Source organism: Nannospalax galili, unplaced genomic scaffold (genome assembly GCF_000622305.1).
Source record: "Nannospalax galili isolate Female #2095 unplaced genomic scaffold, S.galili_v1.0 scaffold386, whole genome shotgun sequence".
Lineage (NCBI taxonomy): Eukaryota > Metazoa > Chordata > Mammalia > Rodentia > Spalacidae > Nannospalax > Nannospalax galili.
Window position 1 is genome coordinate 701,644 of NW_008356676.1, and position 22,602 is coordinate 724,245.

Below are 22,602 nucleotides of genomic sequence, written 5' to 3' on the forward strand. Positions count from 1 at the left end.
CTTACAGTCTTTTCACCCCAGCTTCTGTGATGTTCCCTGAATCTTAGATATAGTGGTTCCATTTTAGATGTATCAATTGGGGTTGGTCTCCCCATGGTCACTTATTTTCTGTATCTCTCTCTAGTCTCTCAGTTGTAGATCTCTGTAATCATCTCCACATGTTGCAAAAAGAAGCTTCTTTGATGAGGGGTGAGAGCTACACTTATCAGTGGGTATAAGGAAAATAAGTTTAGGAAAATAGTAATAATGGGTTCTTCTATAGGGTTATGACCTCTCCAGTCAGAGATATTTGGCTAAGTTTACAGTATCAGGCACAAATTACCTCCTATCAAGCAGGCCTTAAGTCTAAGTAGACAGTTGATGGTTTTCCTCAAGGTAAAAGTGCCACCATTGCAGCATTCCCTAATCCCTATCTTGCTGAGCTAGTCACTGCTGTGCTCTGTAGGCTTTATAAACAAGACCTGCATAATGACAACACCGGTTGATGTGCCAGTGTGAATGGGGAAATTTCACCAGGTCCCACCTGTAGATGAAGAGCTACAGGCAATCAATGGTACCTGAAAGAGGGAGAATCAATTTTCCCTGATAGGTTATCCAATCCTAAATGATCACCCCTAAACACATGTACATACTAGCACCACTAAATGGACTTAGTAGGCTGTGTGTGTGTATGTGTGTGTGTGTGTGTGTGTGTGTGTGTGTGTGTGTGTTTAAGAAAACATGAAATTGAAAGGGAGTGGGGGAAAGATGGAGGAAGATGGGGAAGAGAGAGGGGTGGAAATTGTTTAAATACAGTACTCATGTATGAAATTTAAAAAAAAAAACAATTTAAAATTTAAAACTCTACATGGGGCAAAGGAGATGACTCAGTAGGTAAGAGTACTTGCACAAGCACAAGGACCTGATTTCAAATCCCCAGCACCTATTAAAAACAAAACAAAGCAAAACAAAACCTGGGCATGGTCACTTGGGCCCACTTTGAGCCCAAAACCCTAGCATTGGGAAATGAAGACAGGAAGGTCCAAGGAGCTCACTGGCCCCCAGCCTACCCAAGGTGGCAATCTTGAAGTTTAGTGAGAGACTCTGTCTCAAGGGTATAAGGTGGAGAGTGGCAGAGGAAGACACTGCTGTCTTTCTCTAGTCTCTGCATATACATGCAGGAATGTACACACACACACACACACACACACACACAGAGATAAAACTTATGATATTGTAATGAGTTATTGCCCATGAAAACCTTAAGAGGTACTTTGTTTTTTCCATGCTGGATAATCAAAGCAGGCTTTCTAGATCTGTGGATTTAGGCTGGCTTTGACAAATGGGAAGGATAGAGAGCTGGAGGATGAAGCTGTCACATGGGACTGTCCCCACTGGCAATATTGTGACATGTAGTGTGCCTTCCCAATCCTGCAGTTCATCACCTTTATCCTTACCTTAAAACCTTCAAGATCCTTTCTTCCAGGTACACATTCTCAACCACAACTCTCATATTCACTGCCCTCAGGTAGATTCCTCTGTGCTTTCTAAGGAAGCCACTGTCTAGTTCAACAAACCAGACAAAGTGCAATGTGCCTCAGTTTCCAGCTCTGTAAAATGGAAATGATATTTCCTACCCTTCCTTCCAGGATTCCTCTGAAAAGAAATGAGATAATGGATGTGGGAATGTTTTTACATCATGAGGTTCTGAGGAAGAATGCTATAAACTCAGCCACTGATTGATTAAATTAGATGATGCTTATAAACACGGAGCTAGCAGGACTTGCAGCCCCAAGACCCTTCTTTGAGAATGTCATTTTATTAGTAACTGGACATCGTGAAGAGAGGACAACTTTGAGGTCATTTATCTCTTTTGAAGAAAGGTTTTAGATTTTAAAGATATCTATGTGTGGGGCTCATGTGTAGACTTTGTAATGAGCCCAAGCGTGACCATTGAGTTGCAGGGTTCTGCCAGGGAGAAGGGAGGAGCCACACCTTGACCCAGAGCAAGTAAGCTGTCTGGGAAGAGACAGCCTGATAATCCTGCCAGTCTCTGCTGGTGACCATCTCCCCGCCTGGCAGAGGTTGGCTTTGCCAGCTGGTAAGCTATTACTTTTGCTCTTTTCTGTCTCTGATTTGCCCACTTTGGGCAGTCCCCCACATCCTGCACTCCAGCTGTGTGAAAACAAAGAAGCAGGTCAGGTATTTGGGCCATATATTAGAAGCTGGCGCTGAATACTGTGTAGAAAAGTTTCCATCTCACCTGGAGCACCCATTGTCCCAAGGTGGGTGAAAGAAGCCAGGCTTTTGGTCCAAAATGAAAGAGTTTGCATTCAGTGTGATCACTGAAAGCCATGTCATCGAGGCAGCGTCCTTGACCCTAGTGAACTTCATGTTCCTCATTTGTAAATGCATTAAGGGGACTGCCATACATGAACACCTGGCCTAGCACACATACTCATCAGTGTATGTCACCTCTTCTCCCATGTATCAGTGGTGTTCGATGCATCAAGCAGGACTTTGGCAGGGTGGATTTCAGTGCCGATCATAAGGCCAAAATCTCTGAGGCTGTTGAGTAAGATGTATGGATTATTTTCACCCTAAGTATGCAATCTGGGACAGGATTTTTACACATTATCATTTATTAACAATGATCATATAATGGACTGGTGCCAACTTAGCTGGGTAATCTTATGAGAGGTGACAGTTGCTTTTTAAAAACAGTATTTAAAAAATGGATACTTGAAGTCTGCACATTATAGAAAAGAATACAGAAGCAAAAAAATTTAATAACTTAGTATCTCCTTATCCAGAAATAACCAGGATCAGCACTGTTTTCATTCTGTGTCATCACATGTATGACCATAGGGGAGACCCCATAAACACATGGATAAATCAGTATTAGTGTATTGTCTTATGTTTTGTTTTTGAGTTCTCATTTAACCCTAGGTATTTTCTTGCTAACAAATATTCTTCAAAGACATGATTCAGTGACTGTATAACATTGATATGAAACACACCTGTTAGGCTTTTACCTTCCTACATTTTGTTATTGGAAATAACACTGTGATTAACATACCCTCAAACCGTGGTTGCGTCTCGCATTTGCTCCTGGAGAATTCAGCACGTTGGTAGCTGTATTCTGAAGTCTGACAGGGAGCTTTTGCCACTGACTGTCTTTATGGTGTCAGTGCAGCAGCCACCTCTCACTGTGTCCATGAGTCAGGGATCCACTAAAAGGGGTTTTAATTCTTGTTTTCACCTTTACCTTAGTTTCAGCTACTAGCTTATGATAAGCAGGTTACTGCTACTTTTCTATTGATTTTACATTTTATTGAATACCATCAGAATCTGGCCAGCACCTGGACTGGCATTCTTGAGGTCTGAAAATGAATATATACTTAAAAAGACATACTTAATCTATATCAGAAAATCTGTTTGGTTGTGCCCTGGGTAATTTAAAACCACTACAGCCTAAAGTAGATCAGATCCAAGCTCTGTTGCTTTCCAAGAGACCCATACTTGTTTTTCTATTGTGTTTTCACAGTTGGAACTGGATATATTAATGGCAAATGGAAAGGCCAACCTCCCATCTGTATATGTCTCACTTTAAAACTAGCCTTAATTCCGGTTTCTTTAGGCATTTTGGTTATTCCAGACCCCATTTTTCCTCTCTGAGAAAGCTAAGCTATAAATTTCCTTTTGATCTCTGTAGCTAAGCTATCTCATAATTTCTAGGTCAGTTGTATAACTGGCCCGGTCCCTGACAATTACGTGTAACAGATGTCAAAATCTTAAAATAGAAACAAAAGACCATGATCTGCTCTCACGTTGTCTTTTCTTGATGATCTTCTTCCCAGCAATATCACCACCCATGATCCTAATTGTGTGTGTGTGTGTGTGTGTGTTTGGAACGTGAGTAGAAGGGAAGGAGGTTGGCAGGGATGCAGGAGCAGGGGTGGGTGGCAGAGCCCACAGTGCACAGAATAACTTAGTCTACGTGGTCTCCATGCATGTATTCCCTCAGATCCTTGTTTATGTTACAGGAAACCTGTATTTACACAGTTCAGCTCCCACATGGGAGTTAAAGAAATCATTCTCAATCTGTATAGAGGTTTAATGGGTGATACTGAAGGTTATCGCTGTCAAACAGAATACCATTCCCACCCAACAATAAAACAAAACACAAAAGAAAAAAGACTATTCAGTTTTTCACACTGTCTCCTTAAGAAAGTAAATCCTTGGAGCTGTCTTTAAACCTGTCAGAGTAAAGATGTTAGGAGGGTATGGAAGAGATACTGCACAAAGAACATTCTTCAGGGTTAGCACACAGCAGCAGAAAGCTATCAGTAACCGTGTATTTTAATGGCATACGAGGGAGGCCCTGCAGGTGCCCAACCCATAGCCTACTTTCAGAGTATGGCTTTCATCCTTGAGTCAGGTAAGCACCTGAGAAGAACCTATGCTGTGTACTAAGCAAGGTGAGGACAAACAGCCGGAAAAGAACAACTCGGACTTGATCCAGGCCTTTCTCCCCATAATTACATGGTGGCCTGGCCTTAAAAGCCTTTGATCTTAAGAGAAAGGAATAGATAAAATAGAGACAGAGGAAGACTTTTCACCTTCCTTCCCACCTCATCCCAAGAGTTCTATCAAAATCCCAGGGAGGACCAAGCCTAGTAGATGTTACACCCAAAATGCCACAACTATTCCCTCCTCTCTCCTGTTTTTTCTCATCACAGCAGCTTTCTGGCCATCTCCTACTACCCTCAGCCTGAAGAGAGCCCCTCAGTCTATGTTCCCACATACCCTGCTATCCCATTCTTCCTCATCAAACCCATAGATACTCATTGAGGGAGGCAGCAGAATGCAGCAGGAGCAGATCTGGGTGCTAAGCTGTTTCAATCCACCTGGATCCTCCAGTTATTGTCTCAGCACCCCTAAGTGGTACACTGAGCCTGGTTTTTCTTGCCTCTGAAATGAAAGAGTCATGCCTACCACTGAGAGCTATCTCATGCCTTGCTGCCTGGTGCCAACAGGCTCGTGTGTTAGGTATTAGTATGACTCAAGCCTCACATGCCAAGCACTGTGCTAGTGTCTGGAGACCCATTTTGTGTGTAACAAAGCTATGCCCATACATGTACATGCATGCATGTGTCACACACACACACACACACACACACACACACACGCATGGAAATGATTCCCTGTACCTGTGCCCTGCCCTTCCAAAACTGGCTTCTCCGATTGAACTCATCAGGCCTCTCTGCCCTCGGGTCAATACCACCATGGGAATGGTGGACTTGAAGTAACTCTGGAGGCAAGACCTTTATTGGAAGGACTAGCCCCATGGGAGAGGGAGGAGCAGGTGAGAGATGTGATAAATAATACATGAACAGCTTTAAGACCCCAGAGCAGCTCAGCTGAAGAATCAATGACCACACTGTCTTCCCTTCACGGAGAGATGGATCCACATCCATAGGTACCTAAAGTCACACTTGCTCCATAGACGTCTGGAATGGAGAGGGTGAATAGACTTGTCACACACTAGCATCTCCTGTATTGTGTGTGTCTGACCTGCTCTTATGTCACGTGCTCACATTCTGGTTCTCCCTCTGCTGTCCTCTTGGTGACACTCCTTCCCTTCCTCGCCACTGCTCCCACCCCAGCAGTCCTCATCCAGCTGCTACACCATACTTTCTGCTGTTAGGTTAACTGTAGGATTGGCTGTTTGCTATGAAATCCCTGATTCACCAAGAAAGCACAGACACATTCTACTCCTTCATCTTTAAGGTTGGTGAGTAGAAGGACTGTGTTGGTATACCCCAACACAATGCAGAGCTTCTAGGAAGGACTGTACAGTGAGCTGAGCTGAGGATAGGCAGAGAAAATTCCTCAGGAACTGTCCTTGTGTTGTACAAGAGAAGTTTCCTGCACAAGGACCTTACTGCCAACTGGCAGTACCTTTCCATAGCTGGACTCTAGAGCTGGGGCTTGGCAGGAGTGGGTAGTGACTGCTGGGCCAGTTAGGACTACCTCTTGTTAGCTCTACATGTTAATCAATAGCCATAGTCCTTAGAGACATTTTCTTAGACTATTAACTTCTTTGTAATGATTTCCCTAGCCCTTCATCTCTGCTAACCATGAAGCCAGCAAGGAGGAGGCGTGGAACGTCCCCATTCCATGCTGGGTCTTGCAGTGGATCTGGAGCATGTAACAGGATTTGGACCTGTTTAATGACATTGTCAGGTTGCATTTAGAGAACTGAAAAAACCTTCTTCCCCTAGGCCAGGTTAAAGAAAATAGAGACAGGAATAAATTTCACACTGTGTGAGGTGGAAAGACCTGGTATGTGTAACTATGTAAAATTGAGATCTGACCACAAACTCTCTATTTTGAAGATGGAATGTGTTCTTTCCATAAAAAGTTCGTGGTCATCCTATGTGATATAAAAGCGAACACAGCTGTTTAGAATGGGGAACTGAGAACTTTAGAGTCTATACCCATCACATAAACAAGCATAAATACTTCTACCTTATAGTACTGTTTTCTTCTTGGAGAAAACTTAGAAATGCCAAAATGTATAAGCAAAAAGATAATGTGCAATCTTACCACACAAAAACCTGGTGTTTCCACTTGATGTATATACACATGCATGTATATTCATTTTTACAGGATTTATAGTATATCACATAAACAATTTTACAACCTGAATTTTTTTGTATGAATCATGTTATTAACTATGTTTTCTTGATGTGATTTTTAATGGCTAATATTTCATGCTACTGAGGTACTCCAGTTTATTATCTCCACTATTGGACTTTAAAATATTATTCGTTTTTGCTGCCATGGAGAGTGTCCTGTAACAGTGTATTGGTTAATTCATCCATCACTTAAGCATTTTATAAATGGAAAAGTTTTGTGCTGGGTTGGGATTTAGGGATAGAGGGAGATCCACTGATTTCTTAAAAGGATTAAAGCTCAGCATCTTCCTGGCAGTTGATCAAATAAACAGCCCAGAATAATATCTGGGTATTACCTCGTAGAGGGCATGCTGAGTTCCTCAACAGGAGAGGAAAAGAGTTCCGAAGGAAGCATATTGTGCACTCTGAAGAGAAAGGCAAATCACACGCACTTCATGCATAATTTAGAACAGCATTCTTAGATATGCTATTTGGAGTCTTGTACTGTGAACTACAGACGGGTCGTCTCGTGGCCTGAAAGTGCAGAGCCCACGCTCTGTGTGGATCACAGACCAAGGCTAATGACATCAGGCCACCACCCCAATGAGGCTTAACTGCTCCCTCCAGAGAGTAAGTGAGGAAGAGAAGGCTGTTTGATTGAAAGAACAACATGGCTTCTAACTTCTAATAGAAAATTAAGCTTTTATTTGTAATTATAACCAAGCATCGCCTGTGGGCTCCAAACCATCAACACAAGGTGCATATACATTATATACAGCCATGACTCGAATGTAGGCAATACACAATCACAGCATTCCTGCCTCCCATGCATTATAGCTTGGCACTGCCTGACATTCTGAGCAAAAACCTAGAATCCGCAGCATTTGTAAACAGGGCTGGGATCACCAAAAGTGAATAAGGGTAGAGAATTGCTCAGGGCCTCACAGAGACAGTAGGGAGCTGCCCACAGTAGGTAGTCTGCAAACAGAGAGGAGCAAGATGCACCAGCAGGCAAACTTCACTTCTTTTTAGCTTTGCATGTTACTCAAGGGTCACAGGGCTTTCTAGATGTGTGTTTTTATTACTTAGAATATTAATTGCTCTGCAGTAATTTCCACAGTCCTCAGTTTCTTCTAACCACACGAGACCAGGAACAGGAAGGTATGGCCCCACGCTGGAACTAGGACTAGTGAACTTCCGTTCTTGCCACTGGGCTTGGTGTGGACTTCCTGCTGAGTACTGCCTGGCTTTCCTGTAATGTCATAAAGGGTACCCATCTTTTATCTCTCTACACTGTACATCTCTACCCTCATTCATTATGTTGCTAAATGACCCACAGGATTGTGACATTTGATTCAGAAAATATGTAGGAGGGTAACAACAAAATAGGTATAAAGTTGGAAAGAATTAAAAAGGGAAAGAGGTGGGAAAGACCCTGACAGAAGAACTTCTTGTATCACTTCCCTACCACCCACCAGCTCTAACATCCCAGAACCTCCCCCCCACCCCCCACCCTCTCTGGGTGGCAGCCCCTTATAAACATGAACATGGGAAGAGTCTCTGGGAGGCTTCTGATCAGCCCCTTGCCGGGTACATGGTAGACCATCTCCTGAACTCTGATAAGATGCACCAGCCTTGGAGCACTTGTGTATTTTTTCAAATTTCTATTCATTTAGGTTTTTGTCTTGTCATACCCCCCTCCCGCACACACACAAACCCTCTGTATCTCAGCCTCTCCAGCCCTGAAATTGCCCTTGTAAGGAGGCCCATGGCCTGACACTGAGTATCACGACATTTCCATTATGTCAGCTTCTGTGGGAGATTGCAGAGTGGCTTTCCCTGTCTGGACAGTTTCCAGACTGTTCCATGTATGCTGATGAGCTACTTATGTTTATGAGACTTGCAGAATCTAATTTGTGCAGGCAATTCCTTACCATGCCAACTTTCAGAATGATGATTTGAAACTATGAAAAAGTCTGTAAGTACAAAATTTAAAGCTCTGATGTCCACATAGGTGTAATTCCCTGCCTCCATACCATACACCCGCATGCGTGTCATCCCTGAACCATTTTATATGATAATGTTCAAATTGGTCCCTTGGTAAAAACAGAATTGCTTTTGGCCTGCTATCCTGAATAAATGGCTTTAATCAACAGGTCAAATTCAGCTAGGTGAACCATTCATTAAAAATTCCAAATAATTAGTTTTTTTATTGATAATTCAGCTTGCTCCATCTATCATGTCATCCTTTTTGTTTGCAATGCAAATTCTACATATTTTTAAGCCCAGCCCAATTCCCATTGGTTGGGGCCTTATCCTATGTAATCAGCCTGAATCAATTATGATTTCCAGATTCAAGCAGTATTTCATTACCATTTCAAACATTTTTAATAAGCCAGACTTGATAGACCTATCCCCAACTCAGGTACCAGTTCCTCAAACAGAGAAACCCGTACAGAACCAAACACAGCAATGGGCCAAGTAATGTGTGATGCTTATCAACTGTTGGTGGAACTGGCCTGAGCATTTGCAGCCTCAGATATCACTGTGAATCTGTTTGGCTTGGTTAGATGAGAGGGGCAAACCTTTCCTTCTGTGGATTATCTGCAAGTGATTACCAAGATAAACACAACTCATACCAGTTAGCTTTAAGGTACATACAGAAGTCTTGTAGGCTGTGAAAGTTAGAAGTCGGTGATAAAGGTTATCCCCATTCAACCATCATATTTTCTAGATAGTCCCTTTACTTGTGTGCATGGGAATTTTGTGGGTGTTGCTGTTGTTTTGTTTTTCTTGGTTTTGGTGATAGAAATGGAATCCAGGATGTGGGACATGCTAAGCACATAATCTACCATTGAGCCACAAGCAAGTCCTGCATGTGAATCTCATGTTCTCAACCATCAGTAAGCAAAAGAACCAGAGAGTTATTAGAACACAAGGTGCTGGGCCCCAATCCACGATCTCTCAATAGGTAGATTCAGACTAGAACCTGAGAAGCTACGCTGCTTTGTTTGGTTTCAGTGCTGTGAATTGAACCTAGGGCCTCACACAAGCTAGGCAAGCCCTGCCAGTTTGCAAATCACACTCGGTATAACAGTGCCATCTAATCCCCAGCCTCATCCAGGCGGGATACCACTTAGGTTTCTCCTGCAGCTGTGGTCTTCCCTTGTCTTAGCACAGTGTTTTGCCATATTTTATATGCCTGGCCATCTTCTCAACTCTTAACATTCTTAGAGAGCAGGAACTACTGTTATCCAGCTTCATATCTTCCTTTTGAATGCAAAACCTGCCATCAGAGTAGATTCCCAGCAAACAAATGGTTGGAAAAAAGAAAAAAAAAGAACAACAAAAACCCTCACCACTTCAATCATATGAAACTGAACCCAGAGCTCCAGTGTCTGAAATAAAACATGTATTTAGTTCAACTCTGCTGCCACATAACTCCAAAAAGAAAATATGCAGTTAGGAATTGCCAGAATCTGAATCTGGTAGGGAAAAAAAAAATGCACATCAACTGAGATGATGCAAAGGCAAAAAAAAAAAAAAAGTGGCATACTCATGACTGTCCCCACCTAACCAGGCCCATCCACATCCATAGACTAAGCAGTAGATAGAGTACAGCCCATGTTCTCTAGTAGCATACAGCCCATTAACAAGACAGCAAGTGATGGGAAAGGGACTCAGCCAGGAGGACTTGGGGATTGACTAAAGGACTTAGCATGGAGGAGCTGCAGTTTCCTGAGATGTGGCTTGGCTAGTGTGGCAGTGTGGACTAATAGCTCTGAAGTCTGACAGGGCCCAATCTTGGCACCATTGCTCTCCAGGTGTGGGAACTTAAGGAAGCTACTTAGCCGAGTTATGCCTTGGGTTTTCATCTGTAAAATGGGGATAACCGTACCAGCACCTATCATCCACCAAACACGCAGTAAGCGCTATTAGTATCATCAGCACCGGCATTATTTATATCACTTTTTATTCAGAGCATGTCAAATTCTACACCCTTCACATACCAGACAGCGGCAATCTCGAATACATAGTGCTTGGAATATTTCTCATTTGTGACACGTGCAAGAAGGCAGTAAGGGGAGAGATTTGGATTTTGGCATATTGAGAAGTAGGTGCTTAGTGTTTGCTAGGCTCTCACAGTGTGTCAGGCAGACATGTCGAACTCTGATTTACTTTCATAATATGCAAATGTTTTTTTCTTTCCCATTTATCAGATTGTATCCCATCTAGTCTTATGACCTAATTTACCATTATAAAGGTCACAAAACCTCAAGATTTTAGTAATACCATTAGTAATGTAAACTCAGCAGGTGAGAATTATGATGGTGAGTGCGCTGTAGCAGAGAAAAATAAGAAATGTCACACTGAGAAATGAAGTGAGAAAATAACATGCCAAGAGAGCCATACTGCAATTAATCTTTACCAGCAGTAGCGTCAGTATCATGCAAGATAAATCAACCCAGCTAATGCTGGTTTCACATACATACATTTAAAAGAGTATTTCACTTTGATCTCTTCTTTTTGCTGCTCCATCTTTATGAGAAGGAGGATTTTTCATGGCGGTCAGTCCTTTTTCAGGCTACAGCGTGTTCAGACCTGTGTGATCACAGTAGGCCAGCTTACATTTAGTCTGTGTCAGAGACACACAGGCCTGTGTTTGAGACCAGGTGTATTTTTTCATTTCGTCCCAGCTACCATTGTGGAACACTGTAAAACTAAAATGCTACAACTTATGATTTAAATAATGAGTGAAGTTGTGTTAAAGGAATTTTTTTTTTCTTCATTTTTAGGCCAGTTTTAGTTAGCATGGCTGTCACAAAACTATATCAAAAGAAAGTCATTTAATTGCCAGTTAAGCATCTTGTGACCTGTGATGGCCATAATTAAGCTCTGGCCCAGGCTGAGATGCTCATAGTATTTAATGAGAAACGTTAAAAAATTGAAATGGCTCTTTCCTATCAAAGTGTTCTTTTGTGATATGTTCTGTTCTGACCTATGCATGTAGGATACTGTGTTTTAAATGAGAACTAAGCAACCATAACACCTGCCTGGCCACAGTGGGCCATCTGTTCCCAGAGGACAGTGCCTGTGCTGTGGTTATCTGTGCTTCCAATGTACAGAGCTGTGCCTGCCACACTCTGCTGCTCATCCCAGGGACTTGGATAGATCTGGCTACAGGGACCAGTAAATTGTTAGGAGTACAACATCTTTTAGTTTTTCTCCAAATTAGTGTGGTTCCTCTTGAGTCAATGTCTGTCAATTCCTAACTGTGTTTCTGTTAAGTAGCAGCACAACTCAACATTCAGATCAAGTGTAGTATTTGACACTTGAACCTCTCAGTTTAGTGTCATTTGATTGGAATTTACTGAGCTTCCAATTCTTTTATTCCCCAATTCTTTATTAGGTGCCTACCATAATGGCAGGTTTGGGGTTAGACAACATGGTGTAAAGATGGGTAATAGTGGGTTCCCCTTCCAGAGTGTGAGCTGAGATGACCAAGCTTATTATACTATGCATAGGAAGAAGGTTGTATACAAAATATAAAAGGTAAATATGTCAAATTAATAGTATTTCTATCTCTGTAGTGAAATTTCAGTTTTTTTTTATTTTCTTTTGATCTGTATTTTGTTAACGTTCTTATATATCATATTTGTCAGGAGAAAGCTAATAGCTGTTATTATAAAGAATAAAAATGAATTAAAGAAATGTGTCTGTGCTGCATAGCTTTAGTTGTCAACTTGACACACCTGGGTAAAGGGAATCTCAACTGGGGAATTTCCTCCATTGGATTTGCCTGTGGCCTTGTCTGTGAGCCATTTTCTTGATTGTTTAGTGATGTGGGAGGGTCCAGCCCACTGTGGGTGGTACCACCCCTAGGCAGGTGGGACTGTATTGTATGAGAAAGCAGGCTGAGCAGGAACCAGAGAAGCAAGCCAGTAAGTAGCATTTCTCCATGGCCTGTGCTTCAGCTCCTGCTTCCTGTTCCTGCCCTGAGTTCCTGCCTTGGCTTCCCTTGAGGATGGACTGTGCTTGTAAGCCAAATAAGCCCTTTCCTCCCCAAACTGGTTTTGGTCAGTGTGTTTATCACAGCAATAGAAAGAAACTAAGATAGTGTCTTATACTTTAGAAATGAATAAAGTTTTTAGCTTAGTCTCCATAAGACTATGTAAGATAAACATTAACTACTTTACCTCAATCTAAAGTACAAAAATTTTGTTACTTTAAAGTGATGGAACATCAAATACATTTATGGACCTAAAGGCTGCAAAAGGTTCAAAGTGATTGCATTATTTTTATCCATTATCTCCTCCACCTATTCCTCATAGACTTCTAACTTATCAACTCAGGCCTAAGATGCTGACAAAATTCTTATAATTGCTGGTCAGTGTCATCTATAAAGATTAACTCCTCTATGTATATAGCATCATGTTCTGTAAGTGTGATTCAATAAATACTACTGAAGGTCCAGGATTTCTTCTTTCCTAAAACTACTGGTTGACAGTACTATGCTAGGTACTAGACCTGTGTTAAGTGGAAGGGACCATGGGTGGAGTGATCACTCAGAGTCCCCGAGGGTTTGTGTGTATGGCTGCTGTGATTTCTACCTCTGCCAGGACAGAAGGTGGGGCATATGCTGAGACCCTGCCCTGGGTTAGCCAGATGAGAAAGGATCAGGAGGGAGCATTTCTAGCCCAAACACTTTCCCATGCCCATCTCCCATTTTTCCCATCAGTCTTTCTAAAACCTCAAATCCAACCATTCTAAAATGAGAGCCATTCTATCTGACTGGCTGTATTCTCTGATCCTGGTGTCATTATCTGCTAACAATCAAAACAAGTTTAAATTTTAACTTGTTTCTCCCTGTACTGATTCCCACATGGAGTCACCCAGGCTTCCTTCACAGTGACTGTTGCACCCCTTCCCTCTCTCTGCCATCAGAGGTCCTGCCATAATACAGAATGTTTGGGGTGTGGCCACAAGAAAAATGCTGTGTCTGGATCTCTCTGGGATATTTCTACTTCTATATGAAATTTAGGATTATGTTTTATTTCACTGAAGAATGTCATTGAAATTTTAATAGTGAGTGCACTGGATCTGCAGATCACCTTCAGTAACTCATTTTCATAAAACAGCATGGGAGGTCTTTCTATCTTCTGGTGTCTTGTTTTCTTCAGCGTTTTAAGTTTTCCATTGTGGAGTCTTTCACCTCCTTAGTTAAGTTTATTCCTAGGTAATGTTTGAGGTTATTGCAAATTAAATTGGTTTGTTTTCCTACTTTCTCAGCATGTTTTTATAGGTATCTAGAAGGAGCTCTGGATTTTCACATGTTACTTTTGCTGCTACTTTGTTGAAAGTGTTTATCAGATCTCAGAGTTTTCTAGTGGGTTCTTGGGGTCTTTAAGTGTAATATCCTGTCACCCATAAATAGGAATAATTTGGCTTCTTCCTTTCCTATGTGTTTCCCTGTTAGTTTTCTTGCCCTTGATAAGATTTCAGTTCTTATGTTGAATAAGAGTGGAGAAAGATAACAAGGTTTTCTTGTTCCTGGTTTTAGAAAAAATACTTTCTGGTTTTCCTCATTTAGTATAATGTGGCCTATGGTTTAAGTGTATTCAGGCTTTATTGTGTTGTTTCTTCTGTTCCTGTCTTCAGGGCTCTTATCACTTTGTACCCCATTAATAGTCTCCTTCACTTGCACACTATCCACCCTTATCTACTCCCACTCTGGGATCTGGAATACTGGAATATCATTTCCTTTGTGTGTGTGTGGCGGGGGTAGGGGGGGCAGGTATCTCCCTGTAGCCACAGCTGGCCTGGATTCAATATGGAGACCAGGTTGGTCTCGAACTCACAGAGATCTGCCTGCCTCTGCCCCCTGGATTGCTGGAATTAAAGGCATGTACCACCATGCCCTGCTTGGAAGATCATTTCTAGAACATCTAATGGGTACACTGTTTCTCAAAGCATTTTGCACCTATTGAGTAAAGGACTTTAGTGGGATAAACAGACAAAGGGCCTTCATAATTTTATGCTTCTAATAATCAAGCTTTCTCATTTTGATGAGACTCTATTTCCCAGAGATTTGTAGTAATAATGAGGACAATGAGGTTTTTATGAAAGGGCAAGCATACGTAATTAATGACTCAATGTCCTTGAAAAATGAGTTCCCCAAGTATTAGATAAGTTGAAATATCTGAAGTAGACAGTATGAAGTCCAATTTGTTTCTAGCATCTTTGCTACAACTTTTGACAGAAAAAAATTCTCAAAAAAAAAATAGTAAAGAGATCTTTAGGGCATAATTCAAGCCTGTCCTACCTTAAGAGATTTTTGAGATTTAGAGATGAAGCATAACTTTTCTATTATCTGATATCCTTGAAAATAGTCACCCTCACTGTGACTATTGTAACCATAATGACTGACTTGCCTCCATGAGGAATTGCTCCCATAGTGTTTTGGCGAGGATCCACTTGGGATTTTATCATGTGATACCAATTATCCTATGATCTCACAAGCTGAGCAGCATCCCACATGGGGCCCAAACGGAAAATCCACATGCACTGGATTGTGTTAAGGAGAGAAACACTGAGCTTCAGGGAATCAACCTTGTTTATATCAAGTTTAAGCAGGTCTTTTTTTTTTTTTCCTTTGTCTCAGAAACAGAATGTACTAGTTAGTTTTTGTCAACTCGCCACAAACTAGTGACACCTGTGAAGAAAGACCTTCAGTTGAGGAGCTTCCTCTATCAAATTGTCTGGTGGCCATGTCTTCGCTGATAATGGATGAGGAGGCGCAGCCCATTGTAGGTAGTGCCATCCTGGCCTGGGCGGTATTAGAAAAGTAACTAAGCAAGCAGGGGGAGCAAGCCAGCAAGCAGCATTCCTCCATGGCCTCTGCTTTCAGTTTATGCCTCTAGGTTCCTGCCTAGAGTTCCTGCCCTGACTTCCATCAGTGATGGACTGTGCCTTAGAAGAGTAAAAAATATAAACCCCTTCCTCCCAAGTCAGTCTTGGTCAGTGTTTTCTTGCAGCAACAAGAAGCAAACTAAAACAGAGTCAAGGTTGCTGGCTGTAGACACACCTGGGAAGTGCTTCATAAAAAGAGTTATGAGAACTTTGCTTCTTAGATAAAAATCTTGCCTATCTTGCTTCCTCTCTACTATCTTGACAGGATGCCATAGAAACCTTAAGTTCCAAATTTCTAAAGCTGAGCACATTCTCTCTTACTTGTATACTTCTCTATTTTCCTATTCACCAAGGTGTGCTCATTCCCAATAGTTACCTCATCCACTAGATCCCAAGTTTCTTTTAAAATTCTACCTCTTAAATATTTCTTCTGTTTACACTCTGCACATTATTAACTTGGTTTCAAACTTCATTGTTAAAAAGTAAGATGGCTAGACTATTGCAGTAGGCTCCAGCCTTGAACTCCTGTGTGCCCTTTCATTTATCTCCAACCCAGTGTCCTAAAATGCAAAGTTGTTTATACAACTCTTTAACTGAAAACCCTTCACTGGTTAAGGCTTCCAGATAAAATCTGAACTCTTCACAAGCTGCACCTTGCTTTTCTAGTTTTGCCCGCCAGCATTTCTTTCTCATGCACTTTTCGTAACCATTGCTTGCTGTATCCCACGTAAGCATCATTTCTTCGTTGCTTTGTGCTCAGTGGTACAGAAAACTTAGGATTCATTGGCATAGAGTAGGCATTTTAAAATATGTAGGTAGCAAAGATACAGTTTTGAAGTAATTGAAAGTTCAAAACTCAAATGCAACAGGGTTTAGTTTGGGGAATTAGTTCGACGTTATCTCTGTACATAATTTGTTTTAACCTGCTTGATGGTAGTGTTTTTGAAAAACATCAGGTGGTAATTTAGATTTTTAGACACTAAAAACTTGGATGAAACTATAGATTTTTGCTTGTGTGTACTTTTTACTTTGTAGACTATTCCAAACTTGTAGACTACCAATAATTGTAATTATCTTGTTCAATTGAGCGATTCTACTATAAACTCAGATTAATCAGATTAGCCTTATTTTTCTCAGGAACCAATGATTCCTGAGTCACTAAAAGAAAACAATCCTCTTTTAATAGGTAGAAAAAGATAAAAACACAGCACATAAAATAGCTACTATCACTATACTATTTTCTAGAGTGTAAACATTTTCTCCCATTGGAAAAGTTAGAGATCTCACCACTGCATCATGCACTTCTAACATTAAGCATCTTCCTCCTTGGAAATCTATTTTTTTAAATATTTTATTTATTTTTGTATTGCCTGCATGTACGTAAGTGTACCAGTGTTGTGTAATGCCCCGCAGAGGTCAGAAGACAGTGTCAGATCTCCTGGAACTGGAGTTACTAATGGTTATTAGCCACCAAGTGGGTGTTAGAAACTGAACCCAGGTCCTCTGCAAGAGCAGCCAGTGCTCTTAACCACTGAGCCATCTCACCAGCCCCCAATCTGCTATTTCTTAAGTGGTCCCATTAAATGCCTTCCTTGGAAACAGCCATGGCCAAACTGAAGGTGGTGTTAATGAACTTCAGGTCAATCTTCTTCAAAGCATGGTGTTTGGTCTACACTAGAAAGAACTTTCAGAGGTTGAGCACCCACTTCTTGGTTCCCACCACATAGGCTTGTCAGCATTGACAAAGTCATTGGTCACCTCATCAAAATGGACAAAGTCACCCAGTGGGCTGATGTTCTTGTCAGAAAGGTCATAGTGGTGGAGGCATTGTTCTTGATCAGTTTACCATCCTTGATAAGGTAGCCCTGACCAATTATGGAAATCTTGTTGATCTCCATGCAGTGATGGTAAACTTTTTGGCCAGGTCAAACAACAGAGATGGACACATGGGCATGGTGCTAGGCTCCAATACAAGCAACCTTGTACAGCCCTAATGGGTCTTATGGGGAGTGTCTTGGTGTGCCAGTGACTGGTGACACCTTTGTAGCCTTTGCCTTTGGTCACCCCAATGATATCAGTCATCTCATCCTTCCCAAATACCTGGTTCACCAGACCTGCTGCTCTAGCCTCTTCCCTTCCCAGTCTAATTTCTCAGCTACAGTGCCCCATTCACCTGGATCTCCATCACATGGGCCTTCTTCTGACAGAAAGGAAGAAGGTATATGTGAGTATGGACGATAATGGAATGATCTTCTTTGTGCCGCTGAAGTCCTCCCCCAGCTGCCACTTGCTGTTTCTTGCAGTATTTGGTGAAGGCCTTCTTCATAGATTTGTGCCGGTTCTTGGCAAATCACCTTTTGCATGCATCACTGATATGCTCAACAAAGTCTTGATGGAGGCCCTGCAGGCTTTCCACATAGTCCACAATGCCCATAACCACCGAGGCAGTGTCTCCACAATGTTTAAAGCCTCTGTGACTTCTTTCTTGTTCACCTTGGATCCTAGCCTGTCAACTCGCACATGATGTGTATCATGCTAGCTTGTAGCCCAGAAAGGCTGTGAGGTGGACAGGGTTGGAAGGGTTGTCCTTGAGGAAACTTCACTTTCCCTTCATGTAAGCTGCTGCATTTCTGAGGCAAGGAACCCAAGGACCTATGTCTGGAAGTGGAGATGTATATGATGTCACACCATCAGACACAGTCAGTTGTGCTTAAACATTTTAATATTAACTTTAAGGATAGCATTAGAAAAATATATAACATAAGCATTCATCCATCTAGTTAATTCTTTGACAGTGTATTATACCCATGACAGGCTTAGGTGTAGATTACCTAGACAGTAATAACTCTTGAGTGGTCACAAGTTGTCCTTCACTAAATGACAGTATAGACCAAAGTCTCTAGTTACCAGGCTTAGACATGCCTTTGACTGGAAATGATTGTCCTTTTTTTGAGATTCTGAAGTAATTCATCATAGGATGCAAGCACACCTTGGGCTCATCTAGTCACTGGATCCTGTACCACTTCACAGCAGAGTTCTCCCTTCTGGAGGAGTGAGAAAAACTGAAGCACCCCAAAAACCTTGGTCTCTGGCAGGTCCAGGTCCTCTGAGCTAGCATGGGAGCTGAGTGGGGGTGTGGATCCACCCCATAGCCACTGTCAGTGAACACAGACCACAATATCCAATAACAAGATATATTTCCACAGAAAGATGATCCTAAAGTTCTTTCTTATTTTTCCATTCTCAGTAGCCCACCCCTAAAATATAACCAGACCAAATCACTGGTAGGCTGTTTCTGGGTTGTTGTAGACAGTGTTACTCCATAGTGTTTGTTGAGGCCCTCCTCAGAGTCCCTGCTTCTTTATGACTTCAGCTCTGGAGATGGAGACAGGTGTCTAACAGCACCTTTGGGTGGTTTAGCCTGCTGTGCATTCACTGTTCCCTGCCAGGTCCTGACATGCCGTCTGCCCTCTCTAGTCCACTTCCCTCACTCCAACTAGATCTTCAGCTGTGTGCTGGCCCCAGGATACCACTCAGTCTTAGCAATTAATGTGGCTTTGTTGTCTGCTAAACTCTTGTGAATAATTTCGTTTGTCCTCAGTTATTATTCCAGGCTGTGAACAGATCACCCTCTCTCAAAGATGTGATTTCCACTTAGCGCTGAGGTTTATTATTGATATTTTTTTGATGATGCAATCATCATACTTGGTAATGTTCTTCTATCTTGTTTCTTCCTAATTCTCTCCTGGGAGACTCTTAATAGAGCCTCAGCCTGCATTCTGCTTGACAATCTTATCTTCCCAGGCCTGGAAGCCCAGTGCATGTCCCTGCTAGTCCTTAGGATATACCAAACACAAAACTCAGCAGACTCCTTGACCTTATTAACCAGAAAGATGGAGTGTACGCATCGTCCTTCTCCGCTTAATTGAAAAAGCCTAATCAGAAAACACCATATGCTTTTTCATCTCCTAAGGAATTCCTATTCCTATCCATGTTGTTCTATAAAATATTCCAACCCCACTACATAAACTTTAAGATTTGTTCTATTTTAAAGTTCTTTGTGTTTCTGGAGCTGGAGAGATAGCTCAGAGGTTAAGAGTGCTTGCTTCTCTTCCAGAGGGCTCAAGTTAGGTTCCCAGCATCCATGTCAGGCAGTTCACAACTGCCTGTAACTCCAGCTCCAGGGAATCTGTCACCCTCTTCTGGCATCTGCGGGTACCACATGCACATGCACATACGTACACATAAATACATAAACACATACACATAAATAAAAAACGTAAACCTTTCTTTAAAGGAGCATCTTTCATCAATAATGAACTTCTATGGACAGCTGACCCAGACCATTTCTGAACTCTACTGACCACTGTTCTCAAGAGGCCTTTAAAAAAAAAAAAAAAAAAAAGGAGGGGGATTGAGGATTGAACCTAGAACCTCACTTGCTCAGCAAGCACTTTTTACCACTGAGCTACATTCCCAGGGCTCATGGGCACTATCCTAATGTAAGTCTTAGGCCTCAGTTGCTTCCCTTTGGTAAATCACCTTATCACTGTGATTCCTACCATCACCTCTTATTCAGGCTTGATCACTCTGTCTTTAGCAGGTAACTTGGACCTTAAAAGGGACTTCCAAAATGTCTTCCAACTATTACCAATCACAGTTTCACAGGAGAATCTTGGTTCCTAGGAATTTCAAATTACCCATTTGATTTAGGAAGTAGCAGATCCCATGTTAAATTGAGCTCTGCTTTGATGAACATGTGCTGAGGTTATTATATTTGGATGCCTTCAGATGAGATTTGTGTTCTTTGGGCTAGCCTTATTCATGTGCTAGTCTTTCTGTAAGATTCATCTTTTCTTACTGAGACATAATATTTGTACATCTTTATGGGGGTACATTTTGGTAATTTGATACATGTATATAACACATAATAATTAAGTCAGGGTAATAAGCCTTCTTATCCCTTTAAAGGTTAATCATTTGCAAGGGTTGTGAATTTGTACTCTTTGAGCTGTTTTGAAATACATAAGATTGTTCGAACCAATGCTTGTCTTCCATGCTGTAGAAAAATAGAACTGATTCCTCCTCTGTGTTTTGCTGCCCCTTATGCAACTTTTTTTCCTTCCTGCCTATCCCATGTCCTTTCCAGTCCTTCCCACTGTTCCACTCCATTCTTTTATGAAATCAAGTTGTCAGTTTCCACAAATGAATGACAACATATGGCATTTGTCTTTCTGTATCTGGCTTATTTTAGCCAAAATAATGGCATTCAGTTTCATGCATATTACTACAAATAACACCATTTTATTTTTTGTGTGGCTGAATAAGATTACATTATGTCTATTTTATAAACAATTTTTCTTTATTCCTCCATGGAAGGGCATTGCATTTATTACTTATTTCTGTTACAAAATACTTAAGCGAAATAACCTGAGGGAGGAAAGATTTCTTTTAGCTCATGGTTAAAGGGGATTCAGTTTGTGGTCATTTGCCCCCTTGTACTTGGGCAGAGCATCATGGCAGCCAGAGCCTGTGACAGGCTGTTTTTCCATTCTTAGTGACAGAAACTAGAGAAAAGGTGAATATGGGAGGTAGCTGAGGTGAGATATGATACCAAGGACATTGTCCCATGACTTACTTCCTCCAACAAGGCCCCACTTCCCACCTTTCATCACCTCCCTCAAATGCCATCATATTATGACTCCATTAAGGGATTAATCCACTGATTAGGTAAAGAGCCCTTATAATATAATTATCTCTGGAAACATCATCTCAGATCCACCCAGAGGTGTGCTTCACTAATCACGTAGGTGTTTCTTAATTCAATTAGTTGACAATCAAAATTAGCCAGATATCTAGGTTAATTCTATACTTCATTTAGTGTGAAAAATGCTACAACAAACATAGGAGTGCATCATCTCTTTGATCTGATTATTCCATCCCCATTAGGGATCTCTCCAGTAGTGAAACAGCTGGGTCATGTGCTAGTTCTATTTTTAGGTTTAAAAATAATTTCCATATTTTTCTGTAATGGCTATACTCATTTGCTTTCCCCCAACATTGTTTAAGAGTTCTCCTTTGTTGACATCCTCATAAAAACTTATTGTTTTGTATCCTTTTGATGATAGTCATTCTAACAGAGATGAAATTTATCTCCTTGAAGTCTTGATTTGTATGTCCTCAATTCTTAAGACTGAGAATTTTTTGTAGAGTTATTGGCCATTTGTCAGTCATCTGTTAAGAAAGTCTACTAAGACTTTTACCCTATTTTTAAATGGTTTGTTTTGAGGATTTGGTGCTCAGCAAACTTGTCATCAGATAAATAATTTGCATATATTTTCTTCTGTTCTATAGGTTGCCTCTTAAATCTGTTGATTATTTTGATGTGTATAAGCTACTTAGATTGATACAATCCTATTTGTCTGTTTTTGCTTTTGGTGCTTATGCCTCATCCAAAAAGTTACTATCTATACCATTGGTTTAAAGTATTTCTACTCTGTGGTCTTAGAAGTTTTCAAGTCTTCCAATCCACCTGTTGATACATTTTATATCCTATGAGAAAAGGGAACTTAGTTTCATTTATATGCATATGTATATCTAACTTTGACAACACCATTTATTTAAAAAGACTATCCCTTCTCTATGTTCTTGTCGAAAAAGCTGGCTGTAAGAGTGTGGATTATTCTCTAGGTTCTCTATTATATTTAGTCTGTCTCCATGTCTGTTGTTATGCCATTGTGATGTTTCCATTTCTCTACTATCTAGTATATTTTGAAGTTGGCTAGTTTGAGACTTCTAGCTTTGTTTTTGTTTCATTTTGTTGTATGGATATTTTTGTTTGTGTGTTTATTTGGGGGGTGTTGTGTGTGCGGTTTACTCAGGATTGTTTGATTATTCTATTCTAACACCTTTGTGGTTCCATATGAATTTCACTGTCAAGGTTGGCTTCAATTGTTAACTTGACACACCTGGGAAGAGGAAACCTCATTTGAGGGAATTTCCTCTATCAGATTAGCCCATGGACATGTCA

The 22,602-nt window shown here is 41.1% G+C and overlaps 1 protein-coding gene and 1 pseudogene across 10 annotated transcripts in view; one reads left to right on the forward strand and one right to left on the reverse strand.

The window, feature by feature from the left end:
* The window catches only part of Enox1 (ecto-NOX disulfide-thiol exchanger 1), a 589,822-nt gene that overhangs the window by 537,200 nt on the left and 30,020 nt on the right, over positions 1-22,602 (forward strand). The window lies entirely within an intron of this gene.
* LOC103751310 lies at positions 17,132-20,137 on the reverse strand (annotated as a pseudogene).